The following is a 17077-nucleotide window of genomic DNA, read 5'->3' as shown; positions in this document are numbered from 1 at the left end:
TATACAGATGGTGGTGATGGCAGAAGCATTGCCTATATGGAAGACAAGTCCCTGTCTATTCTAGTGGTGACCAATCATTGCCTCTTTGATGATGGAAGGTGTTTAATAGAATCGACCTGCTAATTGGTGGCTACTACTCCTTCCATGGTATGGTGCTGTGTACCAGGGCTCAGTGTAGGCTTCTGCCAGTTGGTAGTCTGGGCACTTAGTAGTGGTAGGAGCTAGATTATTCTTGGTGAAAAGTCCACATGCTTGAACCCCTGCATAACCTTCATCCTTGATTATTATGGCCATTTTATTCATGAGCTCATTTAACAAATTGCAGGTCGGCTGAGGAAAGAGGTTGGTATACCTATAGTGGCTCATCTTACCCACCTGATTATAGAGACATGTAATCTTATGCCCTAGATAAGCATTCACGTGGAAATGAAATATCCTTACATTCTATGTCTATTATTAAGTGGATATATCCACATGCCTCTTTCCTAAACCTCCTTGTTACCAGTTCTTCAATCTTGTACCTTCTAGGTCACTGACCTCCAGCCCTTGAACATGTGTAGCCCTAAATATATAATCACCTCTCCTTCCAGGCAAAGTGCATACCAGATGTGTGGCTTAACTTTCTGCCCACTGGGAAGATTTATCCTCCTTATCATCCTTCAAGGCCACCCCTGAATGGGGTTATGATTCGGTAGTAGTTGACTTTCAGCTGGTGCCCACATATTGTCTGGTTGCATCTCTAAACAAGGCTCAATTTTTTGCTTTCTTGACCCAGTGGGATTTCGTATGAGATCATAGGGGTGAGTGAAGGAGAGGTGGCACTAGAGTAGATAGCATATTTACGTAACTCATTTGTGCTTTCAGCATCTACTCAAGCCAGGTCTCGCATAAACCACATCTTGTTGGTGATGAACATCCTTTCCACATCAAAATTTATGGCTTGAAGTCAGTGTGGCTAAAATGAGCAAATCTGAGAACTCTAGATGCTGGCGAGGATGTGGAGAAACGGGCACCCTCCTACACTGTTGGTGGGAATGTAAACTGGTACAGCCCCTCTGGAAAACAGTGTGGAGGTTCCTCAGGAAACTAACAATAGAACTCCCCTATGACCCAGCAATAGCACTGCTAGGAATTTACCCAAGGGATACAGAAATGCTGAGGCATAGGAGCACATGTACCCCAATGTTCATAGCAGCACTCTCCACAATAGCTAAAACATGGAAAGAGCCTAAGTGTCCATCAACAGATGAATGGATCAAGAAGATGTGGTTTATCTATACCATGGAATACTACATGGCAATGAGAAACAATGAAATCTGGCCATGTGTAGCAACATGGATGGACCTTGAGGGCGTTATGCTGAGCGAAATAAGTCAGGCAGAGAAGGACAAATATCATATGTTTGCACGTATAGGAGGATTAGGAGGAACTTGACATAGGAACAAGGGGGAGAAGAAGGGCGGAAATGGTGGGGGAAAGGGAGAGAGGCAAACCATGAGAGACCCTTGAATGCTGACAAAAACTGAGGACTGATGGATGTGGGGGGGAGGGGGGATGGGCATGGAGAAGGGCACTTGTGGGGATGAGCACTGAGTGTTATGTGGAAACTAATTTGACAATAAACTATTTGTAAAAAATAAATAAATAAAATGAAAGTTCCATTAAAAAAATAAATAAATAAAAAATAAAATCAGATGATAAAAAATTTATGGCTTGATCTAAGAGTTATCCAATTCATAATGGGCAGTTCAGGTCATCTTGTCACTTGGTGTTTGACGGTCAGGTAGTTGAACTTAATTAGGGCACAGTGGCATTCAGTATATCCCAAAACCTAGAAGTCGGCACTATGATTCTTCTATTGAGACTTGCCAGAGGCTATATACAGTATTCTCATCTTGTAAGGGTACCTCCAGCATTATAGGATCTGCTGGGACATAAGGTTCAATTGGTGATAGGGCTCAATTGATGATAGGGCACAAAAGTTCTGGACAGAGTTATTTCTTGTTCTGGGCTGCACTTAAAGTTAGCAATCTAAATTACTCACTAAATTAGTTAGAGAAACAGACCCAAATGTGATGTATATTGCTTTCAGAGTCCAAAGACACCTACAATAGTTACTTTTAGGTGTCAACTTGATTAAACCACAGTATTCAGATATTCGGCCAAATATTATTCTAGATTATTCTGTAAAGGAGTTTTTTAGATGGAATTCACATTTCAATCAGCAGATTTTGGGTAAAGCTGATTATCCTCCATAATGTGGGTGAGCCTCACCTAATCAGTTGAAGGTCTTCATAGAGAAGTTTGATCTTCCTGGAAGGAAAGGAATTCTGCCAGTAGACTGCCTTGGGACTTGAATGGAAACACTGACTCTTCTCTGAGTCTCCATCCTACCTGTCCACCTATAAGAGTTTGGACTTGCCAGTTTCCACAATCACATGAGTTAAAAAATCACCAATTCTTTCTTTTTTTTTTTTTAAGTTTATTCATTTATTTTGAGAGAGAGAGAGACAGGGAGCGCACAAGTGGGAAAGGGGAAGAGAGAGAGAAAGAGAAAGAGAATCCCAAGCAGGCTCCATACCACCAGCACAGAGCCTGATGCAGGGCTCGAACTCATGAACTGTGAGATCATGACTTGAGCTTAAGTCAGACACTTAACCTACAGAGCCACCCAGGTGCCCCAAGAATCACCAATTCTTAAAATAACTCTCTCTCAATATATATTACAACCTATTGGCTCTGTTTCTCGAGAATGCTGATACAGATGCCTTTAGCTTAGTGGTTGCAAAATACACCAGCTTGGCCCTCATTTGGGAATGCAGCTTACAAGATGAGGGAGGAACTGCAAAGTGAGAAAACAACAGGACAAGGCTGGAACCCTGTGGGACAGCAACACAAAAGCAGTAGAGAAGATAAACTTGAAAAGGGACTGAGAAGGAGCTTGAGGCTACAGAGAAGGAAAAGAGGGGGCAGGAGAAGCATGTGGCTGAGGTCACTAAAGTCAAGGAAAGGGAAGCATTTCCAGAAGGGATCAGTGGTGTCAAGTGACAGAGAGGAGTTGGTAGTGGAGAGTTCATTGTTGACTGAAGAGAAGCGTTTCAGAACCCAGTTGTGGTTGCAGGAGCCAGTTACGGTAGTATGAGGAATAAGTGAAGAAGGGGTAGTGAGAATACAGTCAAGTAAGTTGCCTCTTAACCACCCACCCACCCAACCAACCAGCCAGAAACTTGGCTTTCCAAGGGATGGGGTAGATGGGGTGGTCTGGAGTTTGACCTCCCCTTCCTCTTCCATTTGAGTGAAGAGAGCCCTGAATGCACAAATGGCTGACAGAGAGGGAAAGGTTGAAGATACAGACAGAAAGGATATTGCTGATTGACTGAGGTCTCTGAGGAGGCTGGGAGGGCTGACATCCAGAGCTCTGTGTCATGAGAGTCAGCATCCAGAGGAATTATTCTACAGCCTTCACAGAATGATGATTTGTAATGGAGCTTGCAATCTGTTTACCTTGTCTCCTAAATATAAAATTTCCAAAACAATATTTGGAAGTACCAAAAGGTGGCTTTTAAAAATTGTCGACTCAGATCAAAGGACATTGGTAAATTGGAGATGTGGTCAGAAATAAATGGAACAAAGCTGGGGAAGGTTAATTACAGAGCTTTTACACCACGGGGAGGAAAAATACTGGGTAAGGACTGGCTGGGATCTAAGAGTTATTACGAGGAGCTGAATATGAGCCAGCCAACAGAAGTGTGGTTTAAAAAGCATTCTGGAGGGCAAAACTTTTTTTTTTAAGTTTATTTATTTATTTGAGAGAGAGAGAGAGAGAGAGTGAGCGAGGAGGGGAGGGGCAGAAAGAGAGGGAAAGAGAGAATCCCAAGTAAGCTCCACGTTCAGTGAGGAGCTTACTCGGGGCTCAATTTCATGACCTCAAGATCACCACCTGAGCCAAAATCAAGAGTCTGACTCTTAACCAACTGGGCCGCCCAGGTGCCCCTGGGGGACAAAATTTTTTAAATGTACATTTTGTATTTAAACATCTAATGTGATGCTGTGCATGTTGCAAATATTGCTGATTTGGTTTAATTTGTTGCTACTGGTCCAACCTCACCAGGTTATACTCTTAAGAATTATTTGGGCAGAATTGGTGATGGCTTATGCTGAAATATCCATGTTCTCTTGCCTGACTCCTTAGGCCACAGTTCATCCCTGCAACAAGGCTAGTTAGGGTGAAGCTTGTAGGCAGTGGTGGTCAAAGAAAGTTTTGTTTTTTCTTATGTGACACTAAGCAGCCTGCAAGTTGACCACATTTTGTATTTAGGCTTTACTGAATAGCTGATACTAAGCAACAGATCTAAGCTATTGGACAAATGACACCAGTCTCGTGAAGACTAAAGAATCATTAATTCATCTTCTACCCTTAGCACTATTTACGTCTCTGATTAGTAAAAGTGTAGCATCCACTACTAAAGAGTGCCGTGAAAATGTTAAGAGAGGACCCCAAAGATGAGGTGAGAACTGGAAAGTAAGACCAGGTAGTAACTGTATTACACAAAGGAGAAGAATGTGAGGGGGATTTTCATAAACTCTTCAAGTACTTACAAAGAAATGTGACGATCACAGCAGATACAAGAAAAGGTTTAAACCCACACAGATTTTTGTCCTTACATTTTTGTTTTCTGCAAATTTTCTAGAAGAGCCATATGTTTCTTCTGGATTTTTTTTCCTTCAGCGTTTTACTGGGGAAAAATTTCAAACACACAGCAGGGTTGAAAAACAGTGCAATGTATACCTGCACACCTACCTCTTAGACTCAACAGTTGTTGACATTTTTCCATATTTCCTTTATCCATGTATAGGTTTGTGGAATCATTTGAAAGTATGTTACAGAAAGTATGATTTTTACGCCTACATACTTCAACAGGTGTTTCTGAAAAATAAAGCGATTACACAGTTATGTATTGCAATCACATATATTATCACACCAAGAAAATTAACAATGGTCCTCTAATATTATCCAATACCCAGTCCATTTTCAGATAACCCCAATCTGTACCCCAAATATCTTTCACAACGTTTTTTGTTTTTTTTTTGCATGATGGTCCAGTCAAGGGTAATATCACATTTCTTTGTTCTGTCTCTTTAATGCATAGCAGTCCTCACAGCTTCTTGAGTTAAGGTCAGAAAAAATAGATGCTAAAAAAAAGGATGTTTCCTAAAAAGTTTGCCTATGTTACTTCATTTGGTATTTACAGTCATAATTATGATTAAAATGTGCACAGGTTTTTTAAAAATGAAAGAAAATTTAAAATGTTACCTCTGGACTTAAGTCTATAGGTAATAAATTTTGTCTTTGTTTCCTTCTATTTATTTATTTATTTATTTATATTTGCCAAGTGTTTTTTAACAATGAATGTGCAATTAAAAATGCATCCAATGGAACTAGAGTATATTATGCTAAGAGACATAAGTCAGTGAGAGAAAGATAAATACCATGTGATTGCATTCCTATGTGGAATTGAAGAAACAAAACAGATGAACAGAGGGGAAGGGAAGGCAAAATAAAATAAGATAAAAGCAGAGGGAGGCAAACCATAAGAAACCCTTAAATACAGAAAACAGACTGAGGGTTGCTAGAGGGAGGAGAGTGGGAGATGGGCTGGATCGATGATGGATATTAAGGGGGACACTTGTGATGAGCATTGGGTGTTAAATGTAAGCAGAGAATCACTAAATTCTACTCCTGAAACCAATACTATACTACATATTAAGTAACTTGAATTTAAATAAAATCTTGGAAAGAAAAAAACATGTGTCCAAGGTTGAGGTTAGCCTTATTGAAGGATTACACAGCAGTGGAGGCAACACTAAACATTTAAGCACTGAAGTAGCTGTTTGAGGCAGGCCGTTGAATTATATGTAATGTTTTTAGAGATAAGAACGATTTCTACCTATCTGGTATGAGTAGGAGTGGTTTGGCCTGAGGTGACAGGAGAGATATTAACTCTCTTTTTTTATGCTGTACAAGCAGTTTATAAACTAGCCTGTTGGCATGTTGGCAGTAGAGTGGAAGAAGCTTATATTTGGGAGTTTCAGACTCAGCTCCGCCACTAATTAGCCATTTGGCCGAGGCAAGTTATTTGACTCCCTGAGCCTGCTTTCTCAACTATAAAATGGGCACAATTACATCTCACTCAATTGCTGTTAGAATTAGCAATTTAAGTGGTGTATGAAAAGTAGCTAATATCATAGTTATAATTCAGATATAATTCAGCTTAAACAATACTTTATTTAACATTTATATTAAGAAGCTGTCATAAGGTGGTTAGCCTATAATAATATAATAGTTATATGCCATTTTCTAGTTTCAAAATTTTTAAAAATACATGATCTCAGGGCACCTGGCTGGCTCAGGCAGTAGAGCATGCAACCCTTGATCTCAGGTTGTGAGTTCAAGCCCCATATTGGGTGTAGAGATTACTTTTAAAAAATACATTATCTCATTTAATTCTCACACGAACCCTTAGAGCTAAGTCCCTGTATCATCTGGTAATCAGGGAGGAAACTAAAACTCTGAGAAGTGAAGTGACTTGTCCAAAGTCATTCAGCTAGGAAGAAGCATGTCTAGGTTCTGTGACTGCAAATTCAATATTAAAAAAATCCTTATAAGGGAGTGTATAAAATCATGGAATCAAGAATCAAAGAGGCTCTAAAGTTTGTTTCTTCCAATTACTAGGTATACTTGGATGAAATGTACGTTTTCCAATACTGAATTCTGCTTTGTTGATATGGTGCTGGCTGGTAGCCATTCTCATATTGCTGATTTAGTTGAATGTTATATATTTGCTCATTATTTAAGATAATGACACAAAAGATATCAGGAATAAGTGAAACCTACATACAAATGAAAACTTACATTTTATTTGTTCTTTTAGAAAGAGAGTATGTACATGCCAGCAGGGCATGGAGAGAATCTTTTTTTTTTTTTTTAATGTTTATTTATTTTTGATAGAGAGACAGACAGACTGTGAAGGGCAGGGGCAGGGAGGGAGACACAGAATCCGAAGCAGGCTCCAGGCTCTGAGCTGTCAGCACAGAGCCCGACACTAGGCTTGAACTCACGAACCATGAGATTATGACCTGAGCCTAAGTCAGGTGCTTAACAGACTGAGCCACTCAGGTGCCCCAGGAGAGAAAGAATCTTAAACAGGATCCACACCCAGTGTACTGAGCCAGATGCAGAGCTCGATCTCCTGACTGTGAGATCATGACCGGAGGCAAAATCAACAGTTGGATGCTTAACTGACTGAGACACTCAGGCACCCAAAAACTTACATTTTAAATGTTTGTATATCTAAGGGTTTATGTCTTGAGGGTCAACATAGTACAGTGGCACATGCATAGGAATCGGAGTCAAACAGGTCTGGGTTTAGGTGCTGGTTTTTGAGTTCTGTGTCTTTGAGCTAGTTACTCAGTGTAAGCCTAGTACTATACTATAGGGTGTTTTTGGTAATTGTGTGAGCTAATGTACATTAAATACCTGCACCGTGCACATGCATGATCAATACCTTCCTCATTTCATCCACTAGTTTTCAATCATTGGACAAGCCTTTGAAGATGGGAGACCTGACGGTGGTTTCAGTAATGTTAAATTATGCTACAAAGTGGCTTTGCCTTTCTACCCATTCCTGCCCAAGTTTCCCTTGAAAGGCCCCAGTGAAGTCTTGGGATAACTCCCTTCTGCTTATATGAGATTCTAATATTTCTTGCAGCTATTTAGAAGTGAAACAAAGATTGTTCAGCTTGTCTATTATTGAATAATAAGCCACTTAAAAATCATAAAAATTGGGGTACCTAGGTGATTCAGCTGGTTAAGTGTCCAACTTTGGCTCAAGTCATAATCTCCCGGTACATGGGTTCGAGCTCTGCACTGGGCTCTCTGCTGTTGGTGCAGAGCCCACTTGGGATCCTCTGCCTCCTTCACTCTCTGTGCCTCCCCTGCTCTCTCTCTCTCACAAAATAAATAAAAACATTTTACAAATTATAAAAATTATATAGGGTGAGAAATTCAAGCAGAGCTTGGCTGGATGAGTCTTCTCCTCCATGCGGTACTGGCCAGGGACACTTGGTGGTATTTAAGTTGTGGAGTAGAAAGTCTGGGATTCTAGAAGGCTTCATTCATTTATCTGGCACAGTGGTAGGTACAGTTAGAAGGCTAGGCCCACATGGGTCTCTCTTCCTCCCCATGTAGTCTCACAAGTTCCCCACATGGTCTCTCCAGCAAACTAGTTGGGCTTCACACCTAGTAGCTCAAGGCTCTAAGGTAGATGATTCCATGAGACAGGAAGTAGAGCTGCCTATTAGAGCCTGGGCCCAGAACTTGGGACATTTACTTCTACCTATTGGTCACAGCAGTCACAGAGCCTTCCCAGATTCAAGAGGAGGGGACACAGAACCCACCTCTCCATGCAAAGAGTAGCAAGTAATTGGTCATGAAAGCACCTGAATACCATATCCTTGAAGAGACTACATGTCAGAGGGGCATAATGTAGATTTCCAGTAAACACAGTTACATGCCAGATACTTTGTTGGGATAACTGATTACTTGTCGATCTACAGCTGCAGATGTTTCTATGAACTTCCCCAATCCATTAACGTGTTGAGAAGGTGTACCTGGAATCTGCCCTTTACTTCTAGTTCCGTGAATTGCTTCATTATACTTTCATCTCTGTCATCTCTGATCTGATGGAATAGGAGATGTAATCTGTTACATATTACTCAAATCTCTGTATAACTCACCACTTCTGGGAAATCTTCCCTAAACAGGAATGGTCAGCTTTCTCTCTCTCTCTGCTGGAGAGATGTGTACTATGTGTCTTTAAAACTTTTCCAAAATTCAGAATGAAGAGAATTATTATCAGAAGGCACAGTCCAGTAAATTGCACTTTGTTACATTTAAAAGAGAGACATTTAAGAGAGAGATGAGTAGTCTTTAGGTGACAGTGTTACACTTCACAGTTTTCAATCAAATTTAATTTCTTAGTTGTTACAGTTAGAGATACCTCAGTTGCTAATGCTTTTTAGCAGTTTAGTTGCTGTCTTAGTAGTTTTGGAAGGCAGTAAGCAGAATCCAAGATTAACTATATTTTAGGTTAATTATATGTTAATTATAGTTATATTATACTATGCTTAAAAACTTACAGGGTAGGTCTTAATTCCTAATAGGGCTTACCATGCATAACAGCTCTAGTTTGTCTTTTTGTTTAGCTGTGAATAAATAGAAACCTTATAAAGAATGAAGCATGTAATCACTTTCCTTTTAAAAAGTCAAAGTTCAACCACCCAGAAAAATTGAAATAGCTGATACACTTATGCTTCTTTATTTCAAACTATGACACACAAAAATGAGTGAGCTCTGACTGTAAAACTTAGTATGTTTAGGATAAAGATGTCCCCAAGCTCCACTTACTGTCTTATATACAAATGTACTTAAATATTACGATCTCTAGAAAAACACTGAGGTATTACTGAAGTCAGAAAAATGATAGAAATTTTTATTCTAGCCTAAAACCTGCCTTGGTACTAACCAGAGGAAGTTAGGTGGTTGTTTGTAAGCTAATCAAGAGTCCTTAGGGACACCTGGGTGGCTCATACAATTGAGCATCCGACTTCGGCTCAGGTCATGATCTCGCAGTTCATGGGTTCGAGCCCTGCGTCGGGCTCTGTGCTGGCAGCTAGCTCAGAGCCTGGGGCCTGTTTCAGATTCTGTGTCTCCCTCTCTCTCTGACCCTCCCTGCTCATGCTGTCTCTCAGAAATAAATAAAACATTTTTAAACATTTTAAAAAAGAGTCCTTAAACTCCATTATACAAATGATGCACTTCCTCCTTTATATTGAGTCTAGTGGCTTCACTCTTCAATAAAGCTAGATCCTTTGGCATATGCTTAGGAGACAGCCAGTGGTTTAGAGATAGATTGCTTTGAGGGCATTGGAGCAGCCGAGGGACTGAGTAGCACTATTGAGAAAGGAAAAGGAGGACACTTCTGGAGTTAAAATAAGATGGAATGCATTTTTGTAGGAAATAATGGCTGGAGACGGGCAGAATTCTCAACATCTCAGGCTAATACATCCTTGTTCAGTTCTCATTTGTACTTTGGAGTTGCTCTAGAAAGCTTGGACGAAATAATTACAGTACAAACGTATAGTGCGTTTTTAGCCAGTCCGCATACAGGAAATTCTCTGTTGGTGTAGGAACTGTTCTGATGTTCAGTCCTTAAAGATTGCTTTTATTCCTCCTTGGTCGGGAGGTAGGAGGAAGAGTTAGTGAAGAGTCCTTATTTTATTTATCTCTATCCACACTCTAACAGAGTTTGAATCATTTTTGAGGAGAGCCTGGGGTGTTTGTACATGTTCTGGGCAGTGCCTGGCATTCTACAAGAGACTGATGAGCAATAAGCAGTGATAATCAGCACATCTCCTTTGCCAGTGGACCAGGAAGATCGCTGCTGTCCTCTCAGCAAAGAACAGACTAATAAGCAGGGATTCGGGCCAACCTCTCCTTTCCGCTGCAGTTTCTTGTTATTTACTCTGGCTTAATGAATGGCCACCAGCTGGCAGACACAGAGTTTCATAATATTTGCACACAATTTGTTTGGGTCGGTTTTTAATTTTTCTTTCCATTTGAAGCTAGGGTTACCCGAAGGAGAATTCAGAGAAACTCTGGAGACAGAGGGGCGGATTTTCGTTTTCTAGTGATTTCTGGGAGGAAATCTGGGACGGGCAGGGTGAAATCGACTACCGTTTGGTTAAGGTTAAAAAAAAAAATCATCTAGTGTGGGGGCCAGGTGGTGCTTCAGTGGGAGGGCCATGCAAGACGAAACCAGCTTTGGGGAAAGGAGAGAGGCGAGAGAACGAGAGCAGGGCTAATGAATGAAGGGAATTTCGTTGAGCCTCCAAACCCCCGACTCCCACCCTCCAGCTAGCTGCGGGACTTGCCTCGGGAGGAAAGCCCCGGAATCCCGACCCAGAAGCACGCTGGCGCTCACCGGAGCCCACGGACGTGCGCGCCAGGGCCAAGGAGGCGGGCGCCTGTCCCTTTAAGGGGCCGGTCTCCAGGCACTGCCGGCCCAGACGCCGGGACGTGCCGGGGGCCGCCCCGCCCCGAAGCCGCCCGTTTCCTGCCGGGCGGCGAGACGGCACCTGAGCAACTGCGGCGGCGGCGGCGGCGCCTCTGAGCGGGCGGCCGGGGCTGTAGTGCCGGTGCCGCCGCGTCTTCCCGGTCTCTTTCCCCGGCTGCTTAGGATAAGGGTGAGCAGGCCGCGCCGGCCGCGGGGACCACGGTGGGGAGGGCTCTGCCGGCCGTGGTGTCCCAGGGCGGGCGGGAGGGCCCCGCCGGACGGGGGGCGCGGCCCCGGGGCCCGGACACCGCCCGCCGCTGCCACCGCCCGCCGGGTAGGCCTCGGGCGCCGGGGCGCCCCTGTGAGGCTCCTGCCTGGATCGGGCCGCCGCGGCGGGCGGGCTCCGAGGGGCCGCTTGGCCTCGCCCGGCCGCCCATGGCCCGACCCCGGCTCTGCCGCGGCGCCTACGAGCGCGGCCCCGGAGTCCCTCGGGGACGTCTCCCGGTGCGAGGTTGGCCGGAGAGGGCCCCGGGGTGACCGAGGCGCCTATTTTTAGCTGGGCCTGTGGGCCCCCAGGAGGAAGGCGGATTACCGCCTCCTCGGCCGGCGGACAGAGGGAGCGCGTCTCCGGCGGCGTCCCTGGGCCGGAGCTGGGCCATGCTTACGCCATGCTGGAATTTCAGTTCTCGCTGTCCCTCCGGATACTTAGGGAACCGGTGCTGGCCTCCTTCCCAGTGCCCCCTCCCACCGCCGGGTGCGTGTCCCCGGGTCACGGTCGGGAGGTAGGGGGGAGGTTGGGGCTGGGAAAGCTGCGTGTGGGGAGAGTTTGGAAAAATCTCTGGACCGCCCTCGAGACGGGGGAAGTTACCCTTTCCTCTCTCTGAGGGGTGTGTCTTCCTTAGTGATTTCCCCTCCCCCTTCAGTTTCCAACAATAAGAATTTTGGCATTGGGGAGCTCGGCAGCAAACCAAACCGGCAGCCTAGAAAAGTCGTACGGTAATCAGACACCTGGCGTGGGATGTGCAGCCCCGCAACGTTGGTCGTCGAGGAGCATGTGTGCACCAGAGACGTGCAGCTCCCAACGCCGGTAGCGGCATCCTAACCTCGTCCGGCTGCAGCTTCATCAGGCTAAAGAGAGGGCTGGTTACTTTTATCCTTTCCTTCTTCTGGGAGGAAGGAGGAATCGAAATTCGTAGTTGGGCCTGTATCAGAAAAGGATTCCTTAGAAGGTATGTGAATAGGCGCTGCTGAAGGAGCTAACTGTTACAAGTTGTGGGGTTTTTTTGAGATGCCTTGTGGAAAGTCTTGAAAATTTTAGACAGGCGTAACCTGCTTATAGATAAATACCGTGTGGTGAACAAAAACACTTTGAATTGTGTAGGAATTGATTTAAAATTTGAGTTCTTGCTAAATTAGATTACACTTGTCCTATCTCACCTAGTAGGCAAATGGCCACACTGCCTTCAGCTTGGCTAACACGGTTGCCGGCAAGATTGGGATGATCTTCTCAAGAATAACACTGAGTACTCTGGTGTTGAGCTTATTTTGGGTAGACGTTCCCTGCTGTAGACTTTCGTGTTAACTGTGTTCTGTGATAAACAAGCTCTCTCCTCCTTTCATTCAAGGATCCAACAGAAACATCTAGGTTTATTGTTTGTAGGTTTTAAGAAAAATTCATTTTTTTCTGTAACATTAAATTAGAAATGTCTTTTCTAATTTTGCAGCATGTGCAGTCATAACTGTATCTCTGTCAAGTGTGCTTGGAGAATGCTGTGTTGTATTTACCTTTCTGAGACTCATAGTCACACTGGAGCCTAAGATAAAGCCTAATGAAAAATTTTCTTAAAAATATTAAGCTCTTTAAAATTGTAAAGGATATCGAGTATTATTTAAACCTTTCTTGATGATTCAGGTCAACGTTCCAGAGGGTCATTAATTTATGATTTTGTACCCAATTTAGTTTTTTCTATGTCATTCCTAAGCATCAGTAGTCTTTTCTGCTTGATGCAAGTGCTGTCTTGGGTGTCTGACCCCAAGAAGCATCCTTCCAGTTGGTAGGCTGTAACGTGGGGAGAACATTTTAATAATCAGATGTTAATTAACAGTCAAAATGGCTTTTTAATTAATTTAATTAAAAAATTTTTTAATGATGTTTGAGAGGGAGGGAGGGGAAGAGAGAGCGCAAGAGCACGAGCGCGTGTGAGCTGGGGAGGGGCAAAGAGATTGGGAGACAGAATCTGAAGCAGGTTCCAGGTTCCCTGCTGTCAGCACAGAGCCCGAGGCAGGGCTTGAACCCATGAAGCGTGAGATCATGACCTGAGCCAAAGCCTGATGCTTAACCAACTGAATCATCCAGGTACCCCTTCCATAATAGGGCTTTAAAAAAAGATTTTTTTTTTAAATTTTTGAGAGCCAGCGCGTGCAGGTGTGTATGCTCGCCAGTGAGCACGAGTGGGGGAGGGGCAGAGAGAGAGGGAGACAGAGAATCTGAAGCAGGCTCCAGGCTCTGAGCTGTCAGCACAGGAGCTCAGTGCGGGGCTGGAACTCACAGACTGCCAGATCATGACCTGAGCTCAGTCAAACACTCAACTGACTGAGCCACCCAGGTGCCCCATCAATATGGCTTTTCTTTTTTTTTTTTTTTTTAAACAAATAGTTTATTCAGTATGGCTTTTTTTAAGTGCCTAAGAAGTGAGGGCTTTTTTGAAATTTCTACAAGACTCAAGATTGTTACTGTAACTGAAATAAAAATTGAATTTTACTTGAAAAAATGTGGAAGGTATATTTTTAGTTGAATATTATAATTTTTGTTTAGCAAAATCTTGACCTAAAAGGTCTTGTAATACTTTGTAAAACTTTCATTTGTTAGTAAATTTAGTGTTTTCAGGAAGGTTTTGGATTTTTTAGCAATTTGACCTCTAATATGTAATAAAGAAATGTGGCGAGACCATGCTTTGTAGGAGCATCAAATATTTGAGGATAACATCTTATAACTGCTTGTTCTGTGTAGTCTTTAGGTTTTTAGTTATTTTGAAGGTAAATCCAGACTACATTTAGAGGCTGGAAGCAAGTAACTGGTTTTTTAGAAATGACATCGATCACTGTTATGCATAGAGTTGAGTTTCATTGCTTTCTCCTTCAGTTTTTGTGAACATGACTTTGGATGTTCTCATCCTAAAAGTTTAGTTTATGTGCAAATCACAGGGAAAACATTGATTTACATAGAAGTATATGCTACTTTTTCTATAAACAAAATTAAGATTAAACGGGAAAAAATCTTAAGAACTATGAACCAAGGAGTTTGATTAACTCAACCTGTGGTATCTGAGCTCTAGAAAAGGAAAAGTGATGACAATTTATAATTATTTGTATGCCAGTCTGTTGACTTGCTGTTTAAATGAATTTTTGGTCTTTGAGAGAGATGGCAGTGCGGACCATATAGGCTTTCTTTTTTCCTTTTATGTTAAGATAAATAGACAAAATATAATTTTAGCGCTAAGACTAATTTTAATAGAGACTCCAATAGGAAATAGAGTATTTCTAGGAACTATTTAAGAAACGTTCCACTCCTTTTGTAAAAGTTATGATTTAGTATTTTATATATCACCTTAACTACTACAGTCTGATTAAGAACTTTTTTTTTTTATATTTTTATTTATTTCTAGGAGAGAGAGAGAGAGACAGCGTGAGCCGGGGAGGGTCAGAGAGAGAGGGAGACACAGACTCTGAAATAGGCTCCAGGCTCTGAGCTGGCAGTCAGTACAGAGCCCGTCGCGGGGCTCGAACCCACGAACCGCGAGGTCATGACCTAAGCGAAAGTCGGACGCCCAACCGACTAAGCCACCCAGGCGCCCCTGATTAAGAACTTTTAACTTAAATCTGGTTTCAGCAAAGTGGAACTTTGTTTATATTTCCCTCCTTCAGGCACAGTGCTTTTTGGGTTTCTTTCCTCACTAATTGCTTTGCTCTTTCTGCCTTATGATTCATCCTCTACTCTTGAAGTGCTCAGTCCTTGGTTCATTTTCTTTTTTTTATTTCCCTGGTGATCTCATCCAATGTCATGGCTTTAAATCCCTATATGCTGATGGCTTCCATATTTATATCTCCAGCCCTGGCTTTCCTTCTGCACTCCAGACAACCTGTTCTGCATTTCTGCTTGTAGGTGAAGTAATTAACTCAAACTGAACTTCCATTTTTCACTTTAAACCTGCCTCAGGTGCAGTCTAGTCCGTCTCATTTGGTGGTAGCTCCATCCAGCATTCACACACAAAAAAACTTGGAGTCGTTCCTAACTTATCTCTTTCACACTTGGCATTCTTGGCTCTATCTTATCTTGAAAATATATCTAGAATCAAGTCACTTCTTACCACCTGTGTTGCTTGCGAGGTTGGTCCTGGCCATCTTATCTCTAGCCTAGATTTCTGCAGTTAGCCTCCTAACTGGCCTTCCTGCTTCTTCCCTAGCTCCCTTTGGTCTTTTTCAACTCAGCAACCAGATCGTATCACTTCTCTCCTTAAAACCCTGCAATGACTTCTCATAGGCAGAGTAAAAGCCTTTAAATTGGCTGTTGTCCCTGTTTGGATCACTTTTCCCCCAAATAATCAACATGACCAATTCTGTACTCTTCAAATCTTTATTCTTCAATTGTTTTTCAAAAGGTCTATCTTATTGGTTTACTTGAAGCTCTACTCCCCTACTTATGATCCCTGTATCCTGCCCTGTTTTCTCCGTGGCACTTGGCACCTTCCAACACACTATACAATTTCCTTGTTGTGTTCATTGTCTCCTTTTTCTGTCCCTGACACACACTATAACCTCTGTGAAGGCACGGCTTTTTGTCTGTTTTATTTGTTGATGGATCTTAAGGGTTTTGGTCAGGTGTTCAATAAAGATTTATTAAATATCTATGCGTTATAAGTGAATTAAATCCTTATTCTTGCAGTTTCTCACTGTGATGGATACCTCATTCTTGGACACATGTAGTTTTCAGTTTGCTCCTATCCTATAAGCAGAGAGCAGAAGAAAAGTGGCAGGAGGCCTTTGGGAACCCCTCGTTGGAGGGAGTGTTGTGGAGATCTTTTGGACCTTCTCTGTGTAATTAGGACCATTGGTTAGGTAACTTGAATGTTTTATTTTAACTTAAAACATTTACTTTTTGTCTTTTTATTTGGATCAATCTCTTTGAGTAGAGGTTACTGATCTTTTTTCTATAAATCATACCCTAAAAGCATTGCCTATGAGTTTCTAGTATTGGTTTCTTTAAAATGGAATGAAAATGTAGGCACTGGGAAACTTTCCAAGTTAAAAATCATTCTAAATTTTCCACTCATTCATCAAGGCCTTCCAAAGGATGTAACTTAGTTTTTACAGAAATAACAATTTTTGTTTTTATTCTGTTTAATGGATTTATAGAAATAAGTGAGTATATAGGAGAGTAGCCTGTTAGCCAGAAACATTTAGCTTTCTGTGTAGACACCAGCCTATGCATTTTTACCAAGGGGAGAAATGTCGTTTATTCCAGTGAGAGAGGTCATTTAAGATAGTTTTCATATTGAGTAAGTTTCACAGGGGCCATAGGATCCTAGCTGCCTACCATTATTAAAGGAAAATATCGTATGTCCATATTTCTTCATTTTGACTGTAACATTTATTTGTTAATGTTTATTTATTTTTGAGAAAATGCACGAATGCACATGCTAGGGGGGAGAGGGGCAGAGAGAGAGGGAGACAGGATCTGAAGCCAGCTTTGGGCTGACAGCAGAGAGCCTCATGCAGGGCTCAAACTCAGGAACCTGTGAGATCTTGACCTGAGCCGAAATGGGATGCTTAATACTGAGCCACACGGGTGTCACAACTGTTAATAACATTTATGATTGGTTATTGGAGCTTACATGATTTTCAACAATTGTCTATCGTGAGACTTGATGTTATGTTACATTCTCATTAGAAAATGTGGGACAATT

General features: G+C 42.3%; 1 protein-coding gene across 1 annotated transcript in view; it reads left to right on the top strand.

Moving 5' to 3' along the window:
- Nucleotides 1-11173: 11173 nt before the first annotated feature.
- KTN1 (kinectin 1) overlaps nt 11174-17077 on the top strand; it is a 108819-nt gene continuing 102915 nt past the window's right edge. The window contains exon 1 of the mRNA XM_039240505.1: nt 11174-11304. The gene's annotated coding sequence lies outside the window, so the exon portion shown is untranslated. The remainder of the gene's footprint in view (nt 11305-17077) is intronic.

The sequence above is a fragment of the Hyaena hyaena genome, unplaced genomic scaffold, assembly GCF_003009895.1.
Source record: "Hyaena hyaena isolate Hyena2069 unplaced genomic scaffold, ASM300989v1 scaffold_175, whole genome shotgun sequence".
NCBI lineage: Eukaryota > Metazoa > Chordata > Mammalia > Carnivora > Hyaenidae > Hyaena > Hyaena hyaena.
This window is presented reverse-complemented; position numbering and strand designations above follow the sequence as displayed.